The sequence below is a fragment of the Carassius carassius genome, chromosome 43 (genome assembly GCF_963082965.1).
Source record: "Carassius carassius chromosome 43, fCarCar2.1, whole genome shotgun sequence".
Lineage (NCBI taxonomy): Eukaryota > Metazoa > Chordata > Actinopteri > Cypriniformes > Cyprinidae > Carassius > Carassius carassius.
Genome location: NC_081797.1, coordinates 25,817,003 through 25,842,313, shown reverse-complemented (window position 1 = coordinate 25,842,313; position 25,311 = coordinate 25,817,003). Strand labels below are relative to the sequence as shown.

The 25,311-nt window shown below is 40.2% G+C and overlaps 8 pseudogenes; all 8 read right to left on the bottom strand.

Moving 5' to 3' along the window:
• Positions 1-690: 690 nt before the first annotated feature.
• LOC132126015 (5S ribosomal RNA) lies at positions 691-805 on the bottom strand (annotated as a pseudogene).
• Positions 806-1,023: 218 nt separating this feature from the next.
• Positions 1,024-1,142, bottom strand: LOC132125976 (5S ribosomal RNA; annotated as a pseudogene).
• A 540-nt stretch (positions 1,143-1,682) lies between these two features.
• LOC132126001 (5S ribosomal RNA) lies at positions 1,683-1,801 on the bottom strand (annotated as a pseudogene).
• A 633-nt stretch (positions 1,802-2,434) lies between these two features.
• LOC132126019 (5S ribosomal RNA) lies at positions 2,435-2,553 on the bottom strand (annotated as a pseudogene).
• A 540-nt stretch (positions 2,554-3,093) lies between these two features.
• LOC132126026 (5S ribosomal RNA) lies at positions 3,094-3,212 on the bottom strand (annotated as a pseudogene).
• Positions 3,213-3,432: 220 nt separating this feature from the next.
• Positions 3,433-3,551, bottom strand: LOC132125975 (5S ribosomal RNA; annotated as a pseudogene).
• A 540-nt stretch (positions 3,552-4,091) lies between these two features.
• On the bottom strand, positions 4,092-4,210 carry LOC132126020 (5S ribosomal RNA; annotated as a pseudogene).
• A 1,784-nt stretch (positions 4,211-5,994) lies between these two features.
• On the bottom strand, positions 5,995-6,113 carry LOC132126000 (5S ribosomal RNA; annotated as a pseudogene).
• Positions 6,114-25,311: the final 19,198 nt, after the last annotated feature.

Sequence of the window (25,311 nt, the reverse complement as noted above, 5' to 3'; positions counted from 1 at the left end):
ATATTAATAGGAGGATTATTATTTTGCTGTGTATTACCTTTATTAAGATCATTAATCGTCAATGCTACTGTTAAGCAAATGGAAGTGATAAAAGTCCCGAATAATCAACAAAGGATCACATTAAAGGAGTCTGGAGGAATATTATGAAGGATGGCTAAACAAACTGAACTTAAATTAGCAAACTTTTGACGATAGTTCTATTGACTCTAACGAGAATGATGAAGATGTCTAAAGGTGAACCATACCCTGGATATAAGTGCCAGTTTAACTTCGGCCAAGGGAGGCTCTCTACGAGACATAAGGTATCTGAGCTGAAGATCAACTTTTATGATCCCAAAAATCCCTGACTGATTGTGATTCTTCTGAGAACTGGCAGAGGACACCACAGTAGCTGTTAATCCGTCCATTTAACAAAAAACACAAAGCTAAAACGATCAAATAACAAAAATAACACAAAAAACTAGAAACAAAATACTTATCTTGAACAAAAATAACGCAAAAAAACAACACAAATGTTTAGATGAGCCTTTCTCACCTCCCTATAGCCAACACACTTCCTGTTTCTCACTAGCTCTCTCTAGCGAGAGAGTTGGTATGGCCGTAAGTGAAAGCAGCTGCAAAGAAAGGGCTATTTAAAGATCAGCCATTCTAATCTCCATTTCATTATATAAGTACGGAAGAAAACCCAAAATCTTACAGCACCTGGTATTCCCAGGCTCCCATCCAAGTACTAACCAGGCCCAAACCTGCTTAGCATCCGCGACCAGACGAGATCGGGCATAGCCAGGTTGGTATGGCTGTAAGCGAGGGTTGCTGCAAAGAGAATGCTATTTATAGATCAGCCACTCTAATCGGTAGAGCATTTTATAAGAAGGGAAGAAAATCCAAAATTTTACAGCACCTGGTATTCCCAGGCGGTCTCCCTTCCTAGTACTAACCAGGCCCAAACCTGCTTTGCCTCTGAAATTGGGCAGATACTCTTTTTTTTGTAAGATTATTATATAATTTGTGAAAAAATCAAAAAGTTTACAGCACCTGGTATTCCCAGGCGGTCTCCCTTCTTAGTACTAACCAGGCCCAAACCTGCTTAGCTTCCGAGATCAGACGAGATCCGGCATAGCCAGGTTGAATTGGCCGTAAGCGAGGGCTGCTGCAAAGAGAAGGCTATTTAAAGATCAGACACTATAATCACCAGTTCATTATAAAAGTAGGGAAGAAAACCCAAAAGCTTACAGCACCTGGTATTGCCGGGACGTCTCCCATCCAAGCTTAGCTTGCAAGATCAGACGAGGTTGGCCATAGCCAGGTTGGTTTGGCTGTAAGCGAGGGTTGCTGCAAAGAGAAGGCTATTTAAAGATCAGCCACTCTAAACGGTGGAGCATTTTATAAGAAGTATAGAAAATGCAAAAGCTTAAAGCAACTGGCTTTTCCAGGCGGTCTCCCTTCCAAGTACTAACCAGGCCCAAACCTGCTTTGCCTCTGAAATCGGGCAGAGACTATTTTTTTTTTTTTTTTGTAATATTATTATATAATTTGAGAAAAATCCAAAAGTTTACAGCACTATGAATTCCCAGGCGGTCTCCCTTCCAAGTACTAACCAGGCTCAAACCTGCTTTGCCTCTGAAATCGGGCAGAGACTTCTTTTTTGTAAGATTATAATATAATTTGTGAAAAAGTCCAAAAGTTTACAGCTCCTGGTATTCCCAGGTGGTCTCCCTTCCAAGTACTAACCAGGCCCAAACCTGCTTAGCTTCCGAGATCAGACAAGACCAGCCATAGCCAGGTTGGTTTGGCTGTAAGCGAGGGTTGCTGCAAAGAGAAGGCTATTTAAAGATCAGCCACTCTAAACGGTGGAGCATTTTATAAGAAGTATAGAAAATGCAAAAGCTTAAAGCAACTGGCTTTTCCAGGCGGTCTCCCTTCCAAGTACTAACCAGGCCCAAACCTGCTTTGCCTCTAAAATCGGGCAGAGACTATTTTTTTTTTTTTTTTAATATTATTATATAATTTGTGAAAAAAATCTAAAAGTTTACAGCACCTGGTATTCCCAGGCGGTCTCCCTTCCAAGTACTAACCAGGCCCAAACCTGCTTTGCTTCTGAAATCGGGCAGAGACGTTTTTTTTCTTTTTGTAAGATTATTATATAATTTGTGAAAAAATCCAATAGTTTACAGCACCTGGTATTCCCAGGCGGTCTCCCTTCCAAGTACTAACCAGGCCCAAACCTGCTTTGCCTCTGAAATCAGGCAGAGACTCTTTTTTTGTAAGAACACTATATAGTTTGTAAAAAAATCCAAAATTTTACAACACCTGGTATTCCCAGGCGGTCTCCCTTCCAAGTACTAACCAGGCCCAAACCTGCTTTGCCTCTGAAATTGGGCAGATACTCCTTTTTTTTTGTAAGATTACTATATAATTTCTGAAAAAATCAAAAAGTTTACATCACCTGGTATTCCCAGGTTGTCTCCCTTCTTAGTACTAACCAGGCCCAAACCTGCTTAGCTTCCGAGATCAGACGAGATCCGGCATAGCCAGGTTGAATTGGCTGTAAGCGAGGGCTGCTGCAAAGAGAAGGCTATTTAAAAATCAGACACTATAATCACCAGTGCATTATAAAAGAGGGGAGAAAACCCAAAAGCGTACAGCACCTGGTATTGCCGGGACGTCTCCCATCCAAGCTTAGCTTGCAAGATCAGACGAGGTTGGCCATAGCCAGGTTGGTATGGCTGTAAGCGAAGGTTGCTGCAAAGAGAAGGCTATTTAAAGATCAGCCACTCTAAACGGTAGAGCATTTTATAAGAAGTATAGAAAATGCAAAAGCTTAAAGCAACTGGCTTTTCCAGGCGGTCTCCCTTCCAAGTACTAACCAGGCCCAAACCTGCTTTGCCTCTGAAATCGGGTAGAGACTTTTTTTTTGTTGTTTTTGTAAGATAATTATATAGTTTGTGAAAAAATCAAAAAGTTTACAGCACCTGGTATTCCCATGCGGTCTCCCTCCCAAGTAATAACCAGGCCCAAACCTGCTTTGCCTCTGAAATCGGGCAGAGACTTTTTTTTTGTAAGATTATAATATAATTTGTGAAAAAGTCCAAAAATTTACAGCTCCTGGTATTCCCAGGTGGTCTCCCTTCCAAGTACTAACCAGGCCCAAACCTACTTAGCTTCCGAGATCAGACAAGACCAGGCATAGCCCGGATGGTTTGGCCATAAGCGAGGGCTGGTGCAAAGAGAAGGCTATTTAAAGATCGGCCACTCTAATCGGTAGAGCATTTTAGAAGAAGGGAAGAAAATGCAAAAGCTTAAAGCAACTGGCTTTCCCAGGTGGTCTCCCTTCCAAGTACTAACCAGGCCCAAAGCTGCTTTGCCTCTGAAATCAGGCAGAGACTTTTTTTTTTTTGTAAGATTATTATATAATTTGTGAAAAAATCAAAAAGTTTACAGCACCTGGTATTCCCAGGCGGTCTCCCTTCTTAGTACTAACCAGGCCCAAACCTGCTTAGCTTCCGAGATCAGACGAGATCCGGCATAGCCAGGTTGAATTGGCCGTAAGCGAGGGCTGCTGCAAAGAGAAGGCTATTTAAAGATCAGACACTATAATCACCAGTGCATTATAAAAGTAGGGAAGAAAACCCAAAAGCTTACAGCACCTAGTATTGCCGTGACGTCTCCCATCCAAGCTTAGCTTGCAAGATCAGACGAGGTTGGCCATAGCCAGGTTGGTATGGCTGTAAGCGAGGGTTGCTGCAAAGAGAAGGCTATTTAAAGATCAGCCACTCTAAACGGTAGAGCATTTTATAAGAAGTATAGAAAAAGCAAAAGCTTAAAGCAACTGGCTTTTCCAGGCGGTCTCCCTTCCAAGTACTAACCAGGCCCAAACCTGCTTTGCCTCTGAAATCGGGCAGAGACTTTTTTTTTTTTTTCTGTAAGATAATTATATAGTTTGTGAAAAAATCAAAAAGTTTACAGCACCTGGTATTCCCATGCGGTCTCCCTTCCAAGTACTAACCAGGCTCAAACCTGCTCTGCCTCTGAAATCGGGCAGAGACTTTTTTTTTTGTAAGATAATAATATAATTTGTGAAAAAGTCCAAAAATTTACAGCTCCTGGTATTCCCAGGTGGTCTCCCTTCCAAGTACTAACCAGGCCCAAACCTGCTTAGCTTCCAAGATCAGACAAGACCAGGCATAGCCAGGATGGTTTGGCCATAAGCGAGGGCTGGTGCACAGAGAAGGCTATTTAAAGATCGGCCATTCTAATCGGTAGAGCATTTTAGAAGAAGGGTAGAAAATGCAAAAGCTTAAAGCAACTGGCTTTCCCAGGTGGTCTCCCTTCCAAGTACTAACCAGGCCCAAAGCTGCTTTGCCTCTGAAATCAGGCAGAGACTTTTTTTTTTTGTAAGATTATTATATAATTTGTGAAAAAAATCCAAAAGTTTACACCACCTGGTATTCCCAGGCGGTCTCCCTTCCAAGTACTAACCAGGGCCAAACCTGCTTTGCCTCTGAAATCAGGCAGAGACTTTTTTTTTTGTAAGATTATTATATAATTTGTGAAAAAATCCAATAGTTTACAGCACCTGGTATTCCCAGGCGGTCTCCCTTCCAAGTACTAACCAGGCCCAAACCTGCTTTGCCTCTGAAATCAGGCAGAGACTCTTTTTTTGTAAAAATACTATATAGTTTGTAAAAAAATCCAAAATTTTACAACACCTGGTATTCCCAGGCGGTCTCCCTTCAAAGTACTAACCAGGCCCAAACCTGCTTTGCCTCTGAAATCGGGCAGAGACCATTTTTTTTTTGTAAGCTTATTAGATAATTAGTGAAAATATCCAAAATCTTACAGCACTTGTTATTCCGAGGCGGTCTCTCTTCCAGCACTTGTTATTCCCAGGCGGTCTCTCTTCCAAGTACTAACCAGGCCCAAACCTGCTTTGCCTCTGAAATCGGGCAGAGACGTTATTATTTTATTTTTGTAAGATTATTATATAATTTGTGAAAAATTCCAAAAGTTTACAGCACCTGGTATTCCCAGGCGGTCTCCCTTCCAAGTACTAACCAGGCCCAAACCTGCTTTGCCTCTGAAATCGGGCAGAGACTATTTTTTTGTAAGATTATTAGATAATTAGTGAAAATATCCAAAATCTTACAGCACTTGTTATTCCGAGGCGGTCTCCCTTCCAGCACTTGTTATTCCCAGGCGGTCTCTCTTCCTAGTACTAACCAGACCCAAACCTGCTTTGCCTCTGAAATCGGGCGCGAGACGTTATTATTATATTTTTGTAAGATTATTATATAGTTTGTGAAAAAATCCAAAGGTTTACAGCACCTGGTATTCCCAGGCGGTCTCCCTTCCAAGTACTAACCAGGCCCAAACCTGCTTTGCCTCTTAAATCGGGCAGAGACTATTTTTTTTTTTGTAAGATTATTAGATAATAAGTGAAAATATCCAAAATCTTACAGCACTTGTTATTCCCAGGCGGTCTCTCTTCCAAGTACTAACCAGGCCCAAACCTTCTTTGCCTCTGTAATCGGGCAGAGACTCTTTTTTTTTTTTTACGATTATTATATAATTTGTGTAAAAAATCAAAAAGTTTACAGCACCTGGTATTCCCAGGCAGTCTCCCATCCAAGAACTAATCAGACCCAAACCTGCTTTGCCTCTGAAATCAGGCAGAGACTCTTTTTTTTTGTAAGATTATTATATAGTTTGTGAAAAGATCCAAAAGTTTACAGCACCTGGTATTCCCAGGCAGTCTCCCATCCAAGAACTAATCAGACCCAAACCTGCTTTGCCTCTGAAATCAGGCAGAGACTCTTTTTTTTGTAAGATTATTATATAATTTGTGAAAAAAATCTAAACGTTTACAGCACCTGGTATTCCCAGGCGGTCTCCTTTCCAAGTACTAACCAGGCTCAAAGCTGCTTTGCTTCTGAAATCGGGCAGAGACTTTTTTTTTTTTGTAAGATTATAATATAATTTGTGAAAAAGTCCAATAGTTTACAGCTCCTGGTATTCCCAGGTGGTCTCCCTTCCAAGTACTAACCAGGCCCAAACCTGCTTAGCTTCCGAGATCAGACAAGACCAGGCATAGCCAGGATGGTTTGGCCATAAGCGAGGGCTGGTGCACAGAGAAGGCTATTTAAAGATCGGCCACTCTAATCGGTAGAGCATTTTAGAAGAAGGGAAGAAAATGCAAAAGCTTAAAGCAACTGGCTTTCCCAGGTGGTCTCCCTTCCAAGTACTAACCAGGCCCAAAGCTGCTTTGCCTCTGAAATCAGGCAGAGACTTTTTTTTTTTTTGTAAGATTATTATATAATTTGTGAAAAAAATCCAAAAGTTTACAGCACCTGGTATTCCCAGGCGGTCTCCCTTCCAAGAACTAACCAGACCCAAACCTGCTTAGCTTATCTTCCGAGATCAGACGAGATTAGGCATAGTTTTTTTTATTTTATTTTTTATTTAAATTCTTTTACAAAAAATTCCAATTAATTTAAAACATTCCAAGGAACTCAATTTTACAATTCCTTAACACATTTTGTACATTACCAGAGAACATTTGATGAAAAACATCTATTTTCCTTTCCATCTTACAATACACATATAACATTTGCCAATATTCTTCCATTTTCATTTTAAAATATCCCCATATTTCTATTTTACAGTGTTTATTTCTCACTATGTTTCTTCTTTTCCATATCACATACTTCCCCATAGATATACATAGTGTTGCGAAGCATCAGCAGAGGCGGGATCCATTTGCAGCTTTATTTCGATAGTAAGACAAGACAGGGTCAATCACCAGTAGATACAATGAAGATGGCAAGGCTGAGACAGAACCAGATACAGACACAAGATCAGGGTAGCTAGCAAACAATCACAGGAACTGGTCAATCCGAATCAGGGCAGGCAGAGAACAATCGGTAAACGTTAAACAGTCCAGGTCAAAACAAGAAGGCAGAATAAATGGATACAAACGCTCAGTAGTGACAGCCGGGGCAAATCAAGACTTCGCGGTGAGTAGGAGTGAGTGAGCTGCTTATATTTGTGTGTGTATATTATTTGCAGGTGTGTGTGTAATTAGTCCCTGGAATGCGGCAGGATGGGAATTGGAGTTCAATGGGTACAGTCAATATTCAGGTGAGAGTTCCCTCTGGTGGTTGGAAGGAGGCAGCACGGAAGCCTCCTTTGTAACAGAGCCCTCCCGCTGCGAGCAGCTCCTGATGCAAGGAAGCAACCAACGCTGGGGTCTACCACGAGGTCGAGGGGCCGGTTTTTCCAGATGCGTCTGATGAAACTCCTCTGTGAGTGTGGGGTCGAGGATATCTCTAGCTCTGATCCAAGAACGCTCCTCCGGTCCATACCCCTCCCAATCGGCCAGATACTGGAGAGTGCCACCCCGGCGCCTGGAGTCAAGCAACTTGTGCACTCGATACGCCTCCTCGCCATCCACCAGAATAGGCAGGGGATTCTGCAGTCTGGCTTCCTCCTCCGGTTCTCCTCCCGGACCACCAGCAGGTTTTAGAAGTGATACATGGAATGTTGGAGAGATACGATAATTAGTGGGCAGATCTAAACGGAACGATGGCAATAGGATCGTAGGAACCGAATAATTTCCTGATTCAGGCGTTTAGTCTGTCCGTTGGACTGATGATGGTAGCCAGATGTGAGACTGATGTTCACATTCAGATGTTTGAAGAAGGCAGTCCATACTCTTGAGGTGAACTGAGGACCCCGGTCCGAGACAATGTCCTCCGGTAAACCGTAGAAACGAAATACATAATTGCACATTAGTTCAGCTGTTTCAAAGGAGGTGGGAAGTTTCGGCAGGGGAATTAGACGGAAGGCTTTGGAAAATCGATCGATAATAGTGAGGATAGTGGTATTACCTTGTGAGTTGGGAAGATCAGTGATGAAGTCGATGGCGATGTGAGACCATGGGCGTTGTGGTGTGGGCAGTGGTTGTAACAGTCCCGCTGGTAGTTGTCTGGGGGTTTTAGACATGCTGCAGATGGTGCAGTTCTGGACGAATTTGGTGGTATCAATTAACAGAGTGGGCCACCAGAATTGGTTCTTGAGCAGATGCGCTGTGGCAGTGATTCCGGGGTGACCTGAACTGGGTGGAACATGTACCTAGGTTAATAGGCGTTCTCGTAAGGATTCTGGAACATAGGTGAGATTTGCGGGACATTCAGGAGGTGGCGGGTTCTGACGATTCAGGTTGTTTATTTCAGTCATGATGTCCCACTGCACAGGGGCAAGGAGAAGTTTCGCGGGAAGAATACTGTCATTGGCGATTGAGCAGACCATTTCTTCAGTTTGACGAGAGAGGGCCTCAGCCTTGGTATTTTTTGAACCAGGTCTATACGTTACAGTAAACTGAAATCTTGTGAAGAATAATGCCCACCTTGCTTGTCTGGGGTTTAGTCGTTTGGCCGAGTGGAGATATTCAAGATTCTTGTGGTCGGTGAGAACTACAAATGGGTGTGATGCTCCCTCCAGCCAGTGGCGCCATTCCTCTAGTGCTAATTTCATGGCCAGAAGTTCACGATTGCCCACATCATAGATCCGTTCTGCTGCCGTTAATTTGCGAGAAAAGAAGGCACAGGGATATAACTTCGCTGGTGATCCATGGCGATGAGAAAGTATAGCGCCTACCCCGGTGTTAGAAGCGTCGACCTCGACAATGAAGGGGTGGCCTGGATCCGGATGTCGGAGGATGGGCGCTGAAGTGAACCGAGTCCTTAGTGCATCGAAGGCCTGTTGCGATTCTGAAGACCAGGTTAATTTGGTGGATTGACATTTAGTCATGGCGGTCAGAGGAGCGGCGATAGAACTAAAGTCTCTAATGAATCGGCGGTAGAAGTTTGCGAATCCTAGGAAGCGCTGCAACTCTTTGACCATCCGAGGGAGCGGCCATTCCAGGACTGCCTTTACCTTTCTCTCATCCATTGCTACCCCCTCCTCGCTGATCACATACCCCAAGAAAGTGGTGCTTGTTTGATGAAACTCACATTTCTCTGCCTTCGCGAGTTGATACTGAATTAGGCGTTGCAACACCGCTCTGACCTGACGAATGTGTTCCTCGAGAGAATTTGAATACACCAGAATGTCATCGATGTACACGATTACTCCCCTTTTGAGCATATCCCAAAACATATCATTCATGAAGGATTGAAAGATCGATGGACTGTTAGATAGGCCGAAGGGCATAACCAAATATTCATAGTGCCCACTAGTGGTTGAGAATGCAGTTTTCCATTCGTCCCCCTCTCGGATGCGAATCAGGTTGTAAGCATTGCGCAGATCCAATTTAGTGTAGTACTTAGCCTGGCGGAGTTGTTCTAGGGCTGCTGGAACCAACGGCAGGGGATAACGGAATTTAACAGTGATGTCATTAAGGCCGCGGTAATCGATGCACGGCCTCAGTCCTCCGCCGCGGTAATCGATGCACGGCCTCAGTCCTCCGTCTTTTTTCTTTACAAAGAAGAACCCGGCCGAGGCAGGAGACGTCGAGGGTCTAATGAATCCTTTGGCCAGTTCTTCTTCGATGTGGCGATAACGGGAAGATCCTCCCCTTAGGAGGAGTGGCGCCGGGCATCAGATCGATGGCGCAATCAACTGATCGGTGAGCGGGGAGCTGTGATGCTTTCCTCGTACTGAAGGCTTCTGCTAGGTCTGCATATTCGGTGGGCAGACTTACTTTCTCCGTGTTCTGAACAGGTAGAGAAGAGTCAGGAAGGGGCGTCCGTGTGATCCTCGCTAGGCAGTGATTCTGACAGGTAGGGTCCCATTGAGTGATTTGCCCCTCCCTCCAGGAGATGTGTGGATTGTGTCTGCACAGCCAGGGTAGTCCCAGAATGACAGTGTGATTGGGTGAAGGGATGACGTAGAACATGATGTGCTCCGAATGAAGGGTTCCTATTTGGAGTTTTACCTCCTCTGTGACAGATAAACTCTCCCCTCTCCGATGGGTCGGCCATCTAGCGCCTCCACTGCCAAAGGAAGATCACAAAAGGGGTCAGTTTGATTTTATGTTGCATGGCAAATCCATGTGACACAAAGTTACCAGCTGCCCCAGAATCTAATAGTGCAGTAGTGGGAATAGCATAATCATTAACGGTTATGGTAACAACCTTATGCTCAAGGAAGAGGTAGTCACGCGGGTACTGACACTCACCGTTCGGGGTTTAGATGATGGACGAATCGAGCAAGAGGAGATCCTGTGTCTCGCCTGGCCGCAGTAAAGGCATAGTTGGTTCTGCGTACGGCATTCCCTTTCCTCGGGAGTGAGATGAGTAAATCCGAGTTGCATCGGCTCTACTGCCGCGCTGGTGTCCGGCGGAAATAGAGACAGGGCTCGGAAAGGACGTTGTGAGCGGATTAAATTTTCAATCTGGATGGTGAGATCAATGAATTCACTCAGGTTTCTCCCCTCATCTCGGCAAGCCAGCTCTGAGTGGAGTTCTGAGTTCAATCCCCTTCGGAACAGAAGTTTCAGTGTGTCCTCTACCCAAACTGTCTGGGCGGCGAGAGTTCGGAACGAGAGAGCATATTCAGCCGCCGTACTCCTTCCTTGTGCCAGTGTTAACAATTGATCCCCCGCACTTTTCCCCTCCGCAGGATGTTCGAAGACCTCTCGAAACTGTTGAAGGAAGGTCGTGAAGGTGGAAAATGAGGAGCCGTCTGTTCCCCAAACTGCGGTGGCCCAGTCCAGCGCTCTCCCAGTAAGTAGTGAGCACACAAAGGCAATGCGGCTAGAGTCTGTGGGGTATAGTGAGGGTTGCTGATTAACGAACAGCGAGCACTGAAGCAAGAACCCTTTGCATCTGGCAGGATTTCCGTCAAATTTCTCCGTGAATGCCAATCGTGGGCTTACTGGTGAAGTTAGGGAGGACGTGGTGGGATTGGAAGCCGGGGCTTGGGGGGCAGCGGTTGCAGCCGCGGCTGGTGTTAGTTGTAATCCCTACAGTGCCTTCACTAACTCATCGGTGAGGGTGGTGAGCCGATTTAATTGGTGATGATGCAGGGCAAGCTGGGTCCCCTGTGCAGATAGCTCAGTGGAGAACTGCATTAATGCTGCTGGATCGCTTTGTGGCGAAGTCTTCTGTTGCGAAGCATCAGCAGAGGCGGGATCCATTTGCAGCTTTATTTCGATAGTCAGACAAGACAGGGTCAATCACCAGTAGATACAATGGAGAAGGCAAGGCTGAGACAGAACAAGATACAGGCACAAGATCAGGGTAGCTAGCAAACAATCACAGGAACAGGTCAATCCGAATCAGGGCAGGCAGAGAACAATCGGTAAACGTTAAACAGTCCAGGTCAAAACAAGAAGGCAGAATAAATGGATACAAATGCTCAGTAGTGACAGCCGGGGCAAATCAAGACTTCGCGGTGAGTAGGAGTGAGTGAGCTGCTTATATATGTGTGTATATATTATTTGCAGGTGTGTGTGTAATTAGTCCCTGGAATGCGGCAGGATGGGAATTGGAGTTCAATGGGTACAGTCAATATTCAGGTGAGAGTTCCCTCTGGTGGTGGGAAGGAGGCAGCACGGAAGCCTCCTTTGTAACACATAGATTGACCACCTCCTTATTAGTACAATTTTCATTCAGTCCCATTATTATCAACTCATGGAATATTTGGAATATCTTCTTTTTCTCTTAGTTGATTTATCAAACCTTTTAAAATCTTTAAAAAATCTTTCAATTCATCACAATATGAAAACAAATGTAAAAATCCTCCATCCTCTTTTTTACATACTTTTCACAAAGCATTTTGTCAAACCAATTTTACGTTTCATCTTGGAAAAAACGACTTTATGCCTTATAAAATAATCCAACGCTTCTATTTTTACATCTAAGAACCTTCACTTAACATTCTTCCATATATTCTTTTCATCTAGTCCAGGAAAATGAAAAAACCTATAAAAACACCTATAAAACATCGTCACAGTACAAGAGTTAAAATAATTTTCCTTTTTCCCAACTTTAAAAGACACTTCTACTTTCTCTTCCTCTTTTCCCACACTCTCTATTATTTCAATCCACTCTTTTGGTATTGCTTTCTTTACAACATCATACTGTTTCTTTAAAGTACTGACATTTAAATCCTCTTTTGCTTCTTCCAAAGCGTCAATGACAAACTGAAAAGGAAGAAACCCATTTTTATACTCATATAAAACATTTCTTACTCTTTGTATATCCACATCTAGCCACTTTTTAAAAAACACATTTGTTCCATCTGAAGTAATCTTTGCATTTAAAAACAGAGGTTGATTCAAAATTGTTTCTCTTCCTTGTTGCTTAAAATCAATATGTGGTGAAAAAAAATCTCTCCATGCCTCTAAAACCTCTTTATAAAACTCTGGTATTCCTTTTATCTTTCCTTTTTTAACTCTCATCCATAAAAATCATCCCCTATTCCCAAATTTGAACATTTGTTTATAAAAAAATTCATTATTACTTTCCATTCCTACATCTTTTCTCTATTTAGATATTTCTTTACAGTTTTCACTCTCATATTTTTTTTCCTCTGTTCAACGTCCATTAATCCCAACCCTCCTTCTTCTTGAGAACTCCAGAAAAATCCATAAAAAATCCAACACAATACTCTTCACTCTCTTTTCTACCCACATTGGCATTGCAGTTACAGATAAATTATACCACATCTTAGAGAGCATTAGACTATTTACAATTAGAACTCTTCCTTTCAACTCCAAATCTCTCTTTCCAAAAACCAATCTTCTTTTCATTTTTCCCACAATCTCCTACCATCTTTTAACTCTTGAACTCTTTTCATCTTTCAGCTTCTCCAAATCTCATAAAAGCAGTTTTTCCAACATTTATCTTTGAACCTGTCGCTTTACAAAATTTCTGCGTAAGTTCCATTGCTATTCTAATGCTCTCTACATCGTCTATTATCAAGGTGGTTTCATCAGCGTACTGAAAAATCTTTTGTCCTTCCCTTCCATTTTCAATATTTATACCTTTTATTCTTTGATCTTTTTTAATCATCATTCCTCGAGACTCTGCCACCAAGGAATACAAATGCGCTGACAATGGACAGTCCTGTCTTACGGATCTAGTTATCTTAAGAGCATCCATAAAAAAAAACATTAAAAAAAACATTAAATTTAATAAAACCCATTGCATCTTTTTACAAGATCTTAATCCATTTTCTAAAATTCCCCCCCAAAACCAAAATGTTTTAAACTCGCAAATAAAAACTGATGCTCCACCCTATCAAACGCTTTTTCAAAATCCATGCTTATCACATATCCACTCTTCTTTTCTTCATTCACATAACTTATCACATCCCTTATGTTGCTAACTGTATCTGATATATCTCTCCCCTGAACTTCATATGCTTGATTTGATAAAATTATCTTAGGTAACACTCTTTTCAGTCTGTTTGCTAAAATTTTAAAATCTACATTTAGCATAGTGATTGGTCCTTAATTTTTTTAATCCTCCCTTTCCCCTTTTCTCTTGAATATTATTTTCACTTGACCAATTTTCATTGCTTGATTAATCTCTCCTTTTTTAAAAATCTCATCATACACTTGTTTCAGGATTTTCCATAATTTATCCTTAAAAGCTTTATAAAATTCATCTGTTATTGCCCTTAATTGATTAATTGCTTCTTCCATCTCTTCTATTTTTATCTCACTCATCACACTCTTATTTGTCTTGTTTATTAACTGCAACCGTTATCGTCTCCAATATACAGTCTTTTTCCCCATCATCTATTCCTTGCGTCTTAAAAAATTCTTCATAAAAATCTTTTACCTCCTTTAATATTTCTTTTGTTTCTTTTACTTTCCTTCCATCTTTGCATTTTATTTCTTTTATCGTTTCTGCCTTTTTCATACTTCTTTCTAGATTAAAAAAGAATTTTGTGAATTTTTCTCCCTCCACAGTATATTTTGCCTTATTTCTTATCATTGCTCCTCTATACTTTTCCTCCTCTATTTTACTTAAATCCTCTTCTAACAAAACAACCTTCTGCACATTAACGTCCTCTTTACTTAATTCTTCGTTTAATTCTTTCTGATTTTCCTTTCTTTTTGTTTCTTAACTCATTGTAGAAATTTACAATATTTATCGTAGATTTCTTTATTTCATATTTTATATTATCCCACCATATCCTTTTGTTTTCTACATACAAATTACTTTCCTTTTCTTTGTCTATATTTTTTTCTATTTCCATTCTATAAGATTCATTTTTTAAAATATCTGTATTCTCCTGGCCCCCTCTCCATTTTATTAAAATCCATCAAAAAAACACATCACTACACATAATCAATCCTCGTTTGGCACAAAAAATTCTCTACTAATTGTCTTCTTGAATATTCTCTTCTTTTTTCATTCCTATCCCTCCATATATCAATTAAGTCATTTTCTTCCATTAAAACAATCAGCTCTTTTCTTGCAGTATCTGTTCTATAAACCATTCCTTCTGCCATATCCATTTTGCTAAAAACTGTATTGAAATCACCAATTAAAATTACTTTCTTATACTTTACCGTAAAACTCCTTAAATGAGTCCACCCCCCAAGATCACTGTTATAAACATGAGCCGCGTCTAAAAGGCAAAAGTGGAGGTGTTGCTTCAATTTATATCAACGTTTTCAGGATTTCTCAGAGGGCAGGCTTCAAGTATAACTCGTTTGAAGTAATGGTGCTTCATATAACATTATCCAGAGAAACAAATGTTAATGATAAATCCCCTGTTATGTTTGTACTGGCTACTGTATACAGGCCACCAGGGCACCATACAGACTTTATTAAAGAGTTTGCTGATTTTACATCCGAGTTAGTTCTGGCTGCAGATAAAGTTTTAATAGTTGGTGATTTTAATATCCATGTTGATAATGAAAAAGATGCATTGGGATCAGCATTTATAGACATTCTGAACTCTATTGGTGTTAGACAACACGTTTCAGGACCTACTCATTGTCGAAATCATACTCTAGATTTAATAGTCAAAGTCAAAGTCAAAGTCACCTTTATTTATATAGCACTTTAAACAAAATACATTGCGTCAAAGCAACTGAACAACATTCATTAGGAAAACAGTGTCAATAATGCAAAAATGATAGTTAAAGGCAGTTCATCATTGGATTCAGTTATGTCATCTCTGTTAAATAGTGTCTGTGCATTTATTTGCAATCAAGTCAACGATATCGCTGTAGATGAAGTGTCCCCAACTAAGCAAGCCAGAGGCGACAGCGAAAAGGAACCGAAACTCCATCGGTGACAGAATGGAGAAAAAAACCATGGGAGAAACCAGTAGTTCAATTCCAGGCTGCAGCAAAGTCAGATTGTGCAGAAGAATCATCTGTTTCCTGTGGTCTTGTCCTGGTGCTCCTCTGAGACAAGGTCTTTACAGGGGATCTGTATCTGGGGCTCTAGTTGTCCTGGTCTCCACTGTCTTTCAGGGATGTAGAGGTCCTTTCTAGGTGCTGATCCAGCATTTGGTCTGGATACGTACTGGATCCGGGTAACTGCAGTGACCCTCTGATCTGGACACAGACTGGATCTGGTGGCCACGGTGACCTCGGAACAAGAGAGAAACAGACAAATATTAGCGTAGATGCCATTCTTCTAATGATGTAGCAAGTACATAGGGTGTTATGGGAAGTGTTTCCGGTTCCGGTTTACCTAATTAATGCAGCCTAAAAATCCTTTAACGGATTTGGATAATAAAAGCATATTAGTATGTTATGTGTATGCCAGGTTAAAGAGATGGGTCTTTAATCTAGATTTAAACTGCAAGAGTGTGTCTGCCTCCCGAACAATGTTAGGTAGGTTATTCCAGAGTTTGGGTGCCAAATAGGAAAAGGATCTGCCGCCTGCAGTTGATTTTGATATTCTAGGTATTATCAAATTGCCTGAGTTTTGAGAACGTAGCGGACGTAGAGGATTATAATGTAAAAGGAGCTCATTCAAATACTGAGGTGCTAAACCATTCAGGGCTTTATAAGTAATAAGCAATATTTTAAAATCTATGCGATGCTTGATAGGGAGCCAGTGCAGTGTTGACAGGATCGGGCTAATATGGTCATACTTCCTGGTTCTAGTAAGAACTCTAGCTGCTGCATTTTGGACTAGCTGTAGTTTGTTTACTAAGCGTGCAGAACAACCACCCAATAAAGCATTACAATAATCTAACCTTGAGGTCATAAATGCATGGATTAACATTTCTGCATTTGACATTGAGAGCATAGGCTGTAATTTAGATATATTTTTGGGATGGAAAAATGCAGTTTTACAAATGCTAGAAACGTGGCTTTCTAAGGAAAGATTGCGATCAAATAGCACACCTAGGTTCCTAACTGATGACGAAGAATTGACAGAGCAACCATCAAGTCTTAGACAGTGTTCTAGATTATTACAAGCGGAGTTTTTAGGTCCTATAATTAACACCTCTGTTTTTTCAGAATTTAGCAGTAAGAAATTACTCGTCATCCAGTTTTTTACATCGACTATGCAATCCTTTAGTTTTTCAAATTGGTGTGTTTCACCGGGCTGCGAAGAAATATAGAGCTGAGTATCATCAGCATAACAGTGAAAGCTAACACCATGTTTCCTGATGATATCTCCCAAGGGTAACATATAAAGCGTGAAGAGTAGCGGCCCTAGTACTGAGCCTTGAGGTACTCCATACTGCACTTGTGATCGATAGGATACATCTTCATTCACTGCTACGAACTGATGGCGGTCATATAAGTACGATTTAAACCATGCTAATGCACTTCCACTGATGCCAACAAAGTGTTCAAGTCTATGCAAAAGAATGTTGTGGTCAATTGTGTCAAACGCAGCACTAAGATCCAATAAAACTAATAGAGAGATACACCCACGATCAGATGATAAGAGCAGATCATTTGTAACTCTAAGGAGAGCAGTCTCAGTACTATGATACGGTCTAAATCCTGACTGGAAATCCTCACATATACCATTTTTCTCTAAGAAGGAATATAATTGTGTGGATACCACCTTTTCTAGTATCTTGGACAGAAAAGGGAGAATCGAGATTGGTCTATAATTAACTAGTTCTTTGGGGTCAAGTTGTGTTTTTTTGATGAGAGGCTTAATAGCCAGTTTGAAGGTTTTGGGGACATATCCTAATGACAATGAGGAATTAATAATAGTCAGAAGAGGATCTATGACTTCTGGAAGCACCTCTTTTAGGAGCTTAGATGGTATAGGGTCTAACATACATGTTGTTGGTTTAGATGATTTAACATGTTTATACAATTCTTCCTCTCCTATGGTAGAGAATGAGTGGAACTGTTCCTCAGGGGGTCTATAGTGCACTGTCTGATGTGATACTGTAGCTGACGGCTGAATGGTTGCAATTTTATCTCTAATAGTATCGATTTTAGAAGTAAAGTAGTTCATAAAGTCATTACTGCTGTGGTGTTGGGAAATGTCAACACTTGTCGAGGCTTTATTTTTCGTTAATTTAGCCACTGTATTGAATAAATACCTGGGGTTATGTTTGTTTTCTTCTAAAAGAGAAGAAAAGTAATCGGATCTAGCGGTTTTTAATGCTTTTCTGTAGGATATGTTACTTTCCCGCCAAGCAATACGAAATACCTCTAGTTTTGTTTTCCTCCAGCTGCGCTCCATTTTTCTGTCACATGGAATTGATGTTGATGGTGTTGAAATTATTCAGCCAAGTGATGATATCTCAGATCATTATTTAGTTCTGTGCAAATTTAATATATAGCCAAAATTGTAAATTCTACTTCTTGTTACAAGTATGGAAGAACCATCACTTCTACCACAAAAGACTGCTTTTTAAGTTATCTTCCCGATGTAACCAAATTCCTTAGCATATCCAAAACCTCAAAACAACTTGATGATGTAACAGAAACTATGGACTCTCTCTTTTCTAGCACTTTAAATAAAGTTGCTCCTTTACGCTTAAGGAAGGTTAAGGAAAAAAGTTTGACACCATGGTATAATGAGCATACTCGCACCCTAAAGAGAGCACCCTGAAAAATGGAGCGCAGCTGGAGGAAAACAAAACTAGAGGTATTTCGTATTGCTTGGCGGGAAAGTAACATATCCTACAGAAAAGCATTAAAAACTGCTAGATCCGATTACTTTTCTTCTCTTTTAGAAGAAAACAAACATAACCCCAGGTATTTATTCAATACAGTGGCTAAATTAACGAAAAATAAAGCCTCAACAAGTGTTGACATTTCCCAACACCACAGCAGTAATGACTTTATGAACTACTTTACTTCTAAAATCGATACTATTAGAGATAAAATTGCAACCATTCAGCCGTCAGCTACAGTATCACATCAGACAGTGCACTATAGACCCCCTGAGGAACAGTTCCACTCATTCTCTACTATAGGAGAGGAAGAATTGTATAAACTTGTTAAATCATCTAAACCAACAACATGTATGTTAGACCCTATACCATCTAAGCTCCTAAAAGAGGTGCTTCCAGAAGTCATAGATCCTCTTCTGACTATTATTAATTCCTCATTGTCATTAGGATATGTCCCCAAAACCTTCAAACTGGCTGTTATTAAGCCTCTCATCAAAAAAACACAACTTGACCCCAAAGAACTACAACCCGAATTCTGGAAAAGTTGGGACGTTTTTTAAATTTTAATAAAATGAAAACTAAAGGAATTTCAAATCACATGAGCCAATATTTTATTCACAATAGAACATAGATAACGTAGCAAATGTTTAAACTGAGAAATTTTACACTTTTATCCACTTAATTAGCTCATTTAAAATTTAATGCCTGCTACAGGTCTCAAAAAAGTTGGCACGGGGGTATGGGCTGAAATATGTGCCACCAGAAACTGAATTTGAATTGCTAAACTTGAATAATTGCATTGAATAACTGAATTTGAATAACCTAATTTGAAAGTGTATTGTTTAATTTGAATCATTGCATTGAAAATCTGAATCTGAATTGTATAATTTGAAATTGTATTTATTCAAAAACTGAATCTGAATTGTAGCCGAATAAAATTTGATCCTCACTTAAAAATAAACTCTCTATATATCTTCACATTCACTTCTCACAATTCAGATTCAGTTCTCAAATTCAATTTCAACTTATTGAGACAGACATCCGGGTAGTTGGAGGATGAAGGAAGAGCAATCGAGCACAGATCGATAGATCGCGTTCATTGGCGCACAGGAGCCAATCAGAACCTACGTTTTGAAGCATAGTACGTACCCACCATGAAACAAGGAAGAAGTGCTTGCCTTGCCGACTGACTTGACCACCATGGATCCGGTGTGATAAGAGATCACGAGGTCATTCCACCAGCTGGGCACAGTCTAGGAAAAGGTCAGTGAGAGTGATTTTGAACTTCTTTGGGATGGCACCACGAGGTGTCGTTCACTTGCAAAGCGCAAACTTCTGGAGGGCACATAATATTTAACCAGTGAGTTTTGATATGTTGGTGCCATGCCAGTGGTCGTAATAAGTGTAATAATTAATTATGTTGTTATATATGGTTTTGCTTACAGGCAGTTAATGTACTGTAATTACTGATTGTCTATTATTTAAGAAACTATCACACAGTAATTATCACACTATTTAAATTATGATGACAGAAATTACAATTGTAATTGAGTTTAACACATATAACACAGTACATAAAAAGGACATTATAATAATTCTACTGATTATTTTTTTTTTACATATAAATGTTCAAGCAATATGCACACTATCAATGTAAGCCATTTATACAGTTTTCGAAATACATAACATTTCAAAGAATCTTTACAGAAAGACATACTGTTGTGTCTATATGGTCAAAAACACCCTCACTATTTTAATAGTTGGTGCTAAATGCTTTAGTCTTCATACATACAGCAAGCAAGCCATAGGCAACAGTGGTTAATAAAGAAAAATCTGCAAGATGTAGATAATTGAGTAAAAAACCTTTGGAGAAACCAGACTAATCAAAAACACTGGGGACCAGTTCTCCTCTGTATATTCAGTTTGAACATTTGGTATAATGTCAATAGTAGTTAACAGTGTTACTGCATTGATTCAGCTGTAAGGTTAAAGGTTAATTGTGCTATGTACAGGCAGTAACATTGTTTTCTCTGTGGCCCAGGTGATGCAGGCAGTGTTAGTGAAGAGTTCTAAGGTGCAGTCATCCATCAATGAATTCTTGCTGTTTTGCTGAAACTGGAAACAGTTCATCCTATGTGAAGTCCATTGTGGAAGATTGTGGAATCATCAGTCTCAACTAGCTCCAGAGTGTCTCGGGACAGAGCTTCTGTGGTAAAGAAAAATATAAAAATGTAATGTAATATAATAACAATAATTATTTCCTCTCTGCCTGTGTAATATACAGTACAGTATGCTGGAAGACTTTCTTGACGAACGGGGTCAGAAGACATCAGAAGCAGGAATCATCAAAAATCATTGTTAACCGTAGAGCATCGGTTTACAAATCTTTCAAAATCAAGTTATGATTTATGTGTATGTTGTTATAAAAACAATTAAACAGACATAAATGTAATCTGTTCAACTCAGTCTATTTTGCATTCAAACATTGCTTTAAATTCTTTCACCTTCCTCTTGTTTCTCAGAAACTGTGGTGTATGTACGTGAATTATTCTTTCTCTTGTGTGTTAGTATTTGCATATTTTTGCCATTTACTTTTTTGTTGCTTCTGTAGGGTCATCGCTTACAGGTGATCCCTGGATTCTTTGACATGATATGAGGTACTTGGCCCCAAAAGTTTAAGAGTCTTAGGTTATTTACATTTGAAGGAGAATATAGAAGCGTACAAACCTAGAAATGCTCACTTTTGTTTTGAAGTTGAAGGAATGAAGTCAGCTTTGCTGAAATGACAAAACACAAGAATGAAATATAATGTAAAATTAAAATGTAAAAATGTGTACAATAAACTCAGTACAGAAGCCACATATAAAAGTTTAAGTTAAAAGGTGGACTTTTGAGAGAAAGTAATTTTGCTATGGTCAGGACAAACTGATCAATAATAATCATATGGGAACAGTGACAACCAAAAAAAAACCTTTGTACTGTTGAAAATAAATGTACATCCCACAGCACAGTGAGCCTTTATGGTAACAGCTCAGTCAATTTAAAAAGCATTAAATCTAACTGGTCAATGCATTAATCCACTGGTGGGGAGACGGATGCTTGGAGGGATAGATCTAACTAAAATGCGACAATATATTGACTTTTTTTATTGACTAAAAAAATATACTAAAGTTTGATGTTGGGCACTGGGCCCAACAGGACCATGGGAAGGTATTGCATCTGTGAGCAAATATGTTGAATTGACTACTTCTGAGTTGTCTCCTTGTCAAAACTTAGTGAGACATACAGGCTTACTACTCTCTCTCTCCCTCTTAGTAAGCAGTACCCTGACAATGACAATCACGAGGAGTAGTTATCGTAAATAATCACGCTGAAGACATGACCAGTCTACTTGGCGGCAACAACATTTTCACCGGAGGAAGAGGCAAATGCTTAGAAATAATAAACGCCAAGCAAAGATGTTGTTACCAGAGCTAGTACATAACCACAAAAACGTGGGATAATAGCTACTGTGTTTGCAACTCATCGAGAAAGATGTAATTTCCCCCGTTTCTACAAAACAGCTACACCATTAAACTAAAGATCGTTAGATCGTGAAAAAAAAATTGTCATTACCATATTTGTCCCAGGCGGATCCATGGTGGTCAAGTCAGTCGGCAAGGCAAGCACTTCTTCCTTGTTTCATGGTGGGTACGTACTTTGCTTCAAAACGTAGGTTCTGATTGGCTCCTGTGCGCCAATGAACGCGATCTATCGATCTGGGCTGGATTGCTCTTCCTTCATCTTCCAACTACCCGGATGTCTGTCTCAGTAACTTGAAATTGAATTTGTGAACTGAATCTGAATTGTGAGAAGTGAATGTGAAGATATATATAGAGTTTAACTTTAAGTGAGGATCAAATTTTGTTGGACAAATTTTATTCGACCACAATTCAGATTCTGTTTTTGAATAAATACAATTTCAAATTATACAATTCAGATTCAGATTTTCAATGCAATGATTCAAATTAAACAATACACTTTCAAATTATGTTATTCAAATTCAGTTATTCAATGCAATTATTCAAGTTTAGCAATTCAAATTCAGTTTCTAGTGGCACATATTTCAGCCCATACGGGGGCAACAAATGGCTAAAAAAGCAAGCAGTTTTGAAAAGATTCAGCTGGGAGAACATCTAGTGATTAATTAAGTTAATTGATATCAGGTCTGTAACATGATTAGCTATAAAAGCTTTGTCTTAGAGAAGCAGAGTCTCTCAGAAGTAAAGATGGGCAGAGGCTCTCCAATCTGTGAAAGACGGCGTAAAAAAATTGTGGAAAACTTTAAAAACAATGTTCCTCAACGTCAAATTGCAAAGGCTTTGCAAATCTCATCATCTACAGTGCATAACATCATCAAAAGATTCAGAGAAACTGGAGAAATCTCTGTGCGTAAGGGACAAGGCCGGAGACCTTTATTGGATGCCCGTGGTCTTCGGGCTCTCAGACAACACTGCATCACTCATCGGCATGATTGTGTCAATGACATTACTAAATGGGCCCAGGAATACTTTCAGAAACCACTGTCGGTAAACACAATCCGCAGTGCCATCAGCAGATGCCAACTAAAGCTCTATCATATTCAAAAAGGAAGCCATATGTGAACATGGTCCAGAAGCGCCGTCGTGTCCTGTGGGCCAAGGCTCATTTAAAATGGACTATTTCAAAGTGGAATAGTGTTTTATGGTCAGACGAGTCCAAATTTGACATTCTTGTTGGAAATCACGGACGCCGTGTCCTCCGGGCTAAATAGGAGGGAGACCTTACAGCATGTTATCAGCGTTCAGTTCAAAAGCCAGCATCTCTGATGGTATGGGGGTGCATAAGTGCATACGGTATGGGCAGCTTGCATGTTTTGGAAGGCTCTGTGAATGCTGAAAGGTATATAAAGGTTTTAGAGCAACATATGCTTCCCTCCAAACAACGTCTATTTCAGGGAAGGCCTTGTTTATTTCAGCAGGAAAATGCAAAACCACATACTGCAGCTATAACAACAGCATGGCTTAGTCGTAGAAGAGTCCGGGTGCTAACCTGGCCTGCCTGCAGTCCAGATCTTTCACCTATAGAGAACATTTGGCGCATCATTAAATGAAAAATACGTGAAAGACGACCACGAACTCTTCAGCAGCTGGAAATCTATATAAGGCAAGAATGGGACCAAATTCCAACAGCAAAACTCCAGCAACTCATAGCCTCAATGCCCAGACGTCTTCAAACTGTTTTGAAAAGAAAAGGAGATGCTACACCATGGTAAACATGCCCCGTCCCAACTATTTTGAGACCTGTAGCAGAAATCAAAATTGAAATGAGCTCATTTTGTGCATAAAATTGTAAACTTTCTCAGTTTAAACATTTGCTATGTTATCTATGTTCTATTGTGAATAAAATATTGGCTCATGTGATTTGAAAGTCTTTAAGTTTTCATTTTATTCAAATTTAAAAAACGTCCCAACTTTTCCGGAATTCGGGTTGTAGTTAATTATAGACCAATCTCGAATCTCCCTTTTCTGTCCAAGATACTAGAAAAGGTGGTATCCTCACAGTTATATTCCTTCTTAGAGAAAAATTGTATATGTGAGGATTTCCAGTCAGGATTTAGACCGTATCATAGTACTGAGACTGCTCTCCTTAGAGTTACAAATGATCTGCTCTTATCATCTGATCGTGGGTGTATCTCTCTATTAGTTTTATTGGATCTTAGTGCTGCGTTTGACACAATTGACCACAACATTCTTTTGCATAGACTTGAACACTTTGTTGGCATCAGTGGAAGTGCATTAGCATGGTTTAAATCGTACTTATATGACCGCCATCAGTTCGTAGCAGTGAATGAAGATGTATCCTATCGATCACAAGTGCAGTATGGAGTACCTCAAGGCTCAGTACTAGGGCCGCTACTCTTCACGCTTTATATGTTACCCTTGGGAGATATCATCAGGAAACATGATGTTAGCTTTCACTGTTATGCTGATGATACTCAGCTCTATATTTCTTCGCAGCCCGGTGAAACACACCAATTTGAAAAACTAATGGATTGCATAGACAATATAAAAAACTAGATGAAGAGTAATTTCTTACTGCTAAATTCTGAAAAAACAGAGGTGTTAATTATAGGACCTAAAAACTCTGCTTGTAATAACCTAGAACACTGTCTAAGACTTGATGGTTGCTCTGTCAATTCTTCATCATCAGTTAGGAACCTAGGTGTGCTATTTGATCGCAATCTTTCCTTAGAAAGCCACATTTCTAGCATTTGTAAAAGTGCATTTTTCCATCTCAAAAATTACGGCCTATGCTCTCAATGTCAAATGCAGAAATGTTAATCCATGCATTTATGACCTCAAGGTTAGATTATTGTAATGCTTTATTGGGTGGTTGTTCTGCACGCTTAGTAAACAAACTACAGCTAGTCCAAAATGCAGCAGCAAGAGTTCTTACTAGAACCAGGAAGTATGACCATATTAGCCCGGTCCTGTCAACACTGCACTGGCTCCCAATCAAGCATCATATAGATTTTAAAATATTGCTTATTACTTATAAAGCCCTGAATGGTTTAGCACCTCAGTATTTGAATGAGCTCCTTTTACATTATAATCCTCTACGTCCGCTATGTTCTCAAAACTCAGGCAATTTGATAATACCTAGAATATCAAAATCAACTGCAGGCGGCAGATCCTTTTCCTATTTGGCGCCCAAACTCTGGAATAACCTACCTAACATTGTTCGGGAGGCAGACACACTCTTGCAGTTTAAATCTAGATTAAAGACCCATCTCTTTAACCTTGCATACACATAACATACTAACATGCTTTTAATATCCAAATCCGTTAAAGGATTTTTAGGCTGCATTAATTAGGTAAACCGGAACCAGAAACACTTCCCACGACACCCTATGTACTTGCTACATCATTAGAAAAATGGCATCTACGCTAATATTTGTCTGTTTCTCTCTTGTTCCGAGGTCACCGTGGCCACCAGATCCAGTCTGTGTCCAGATCAGAGGGTCACTGCAGTCACCCGGATCCAGTACGTATCCAGACCAGATGGTGGATCAGCACCTAGAAAGGACCTCTACATCCCTGAAAGACAGCGGAGACCAGGACAACTAGAGCCCCAGATACAGATCCCCTGTAAAGACCTTGTCTCAGAGGAGCACCAGGACAAGACCACAGGAAACAGATGATTCTTCTGCACAAT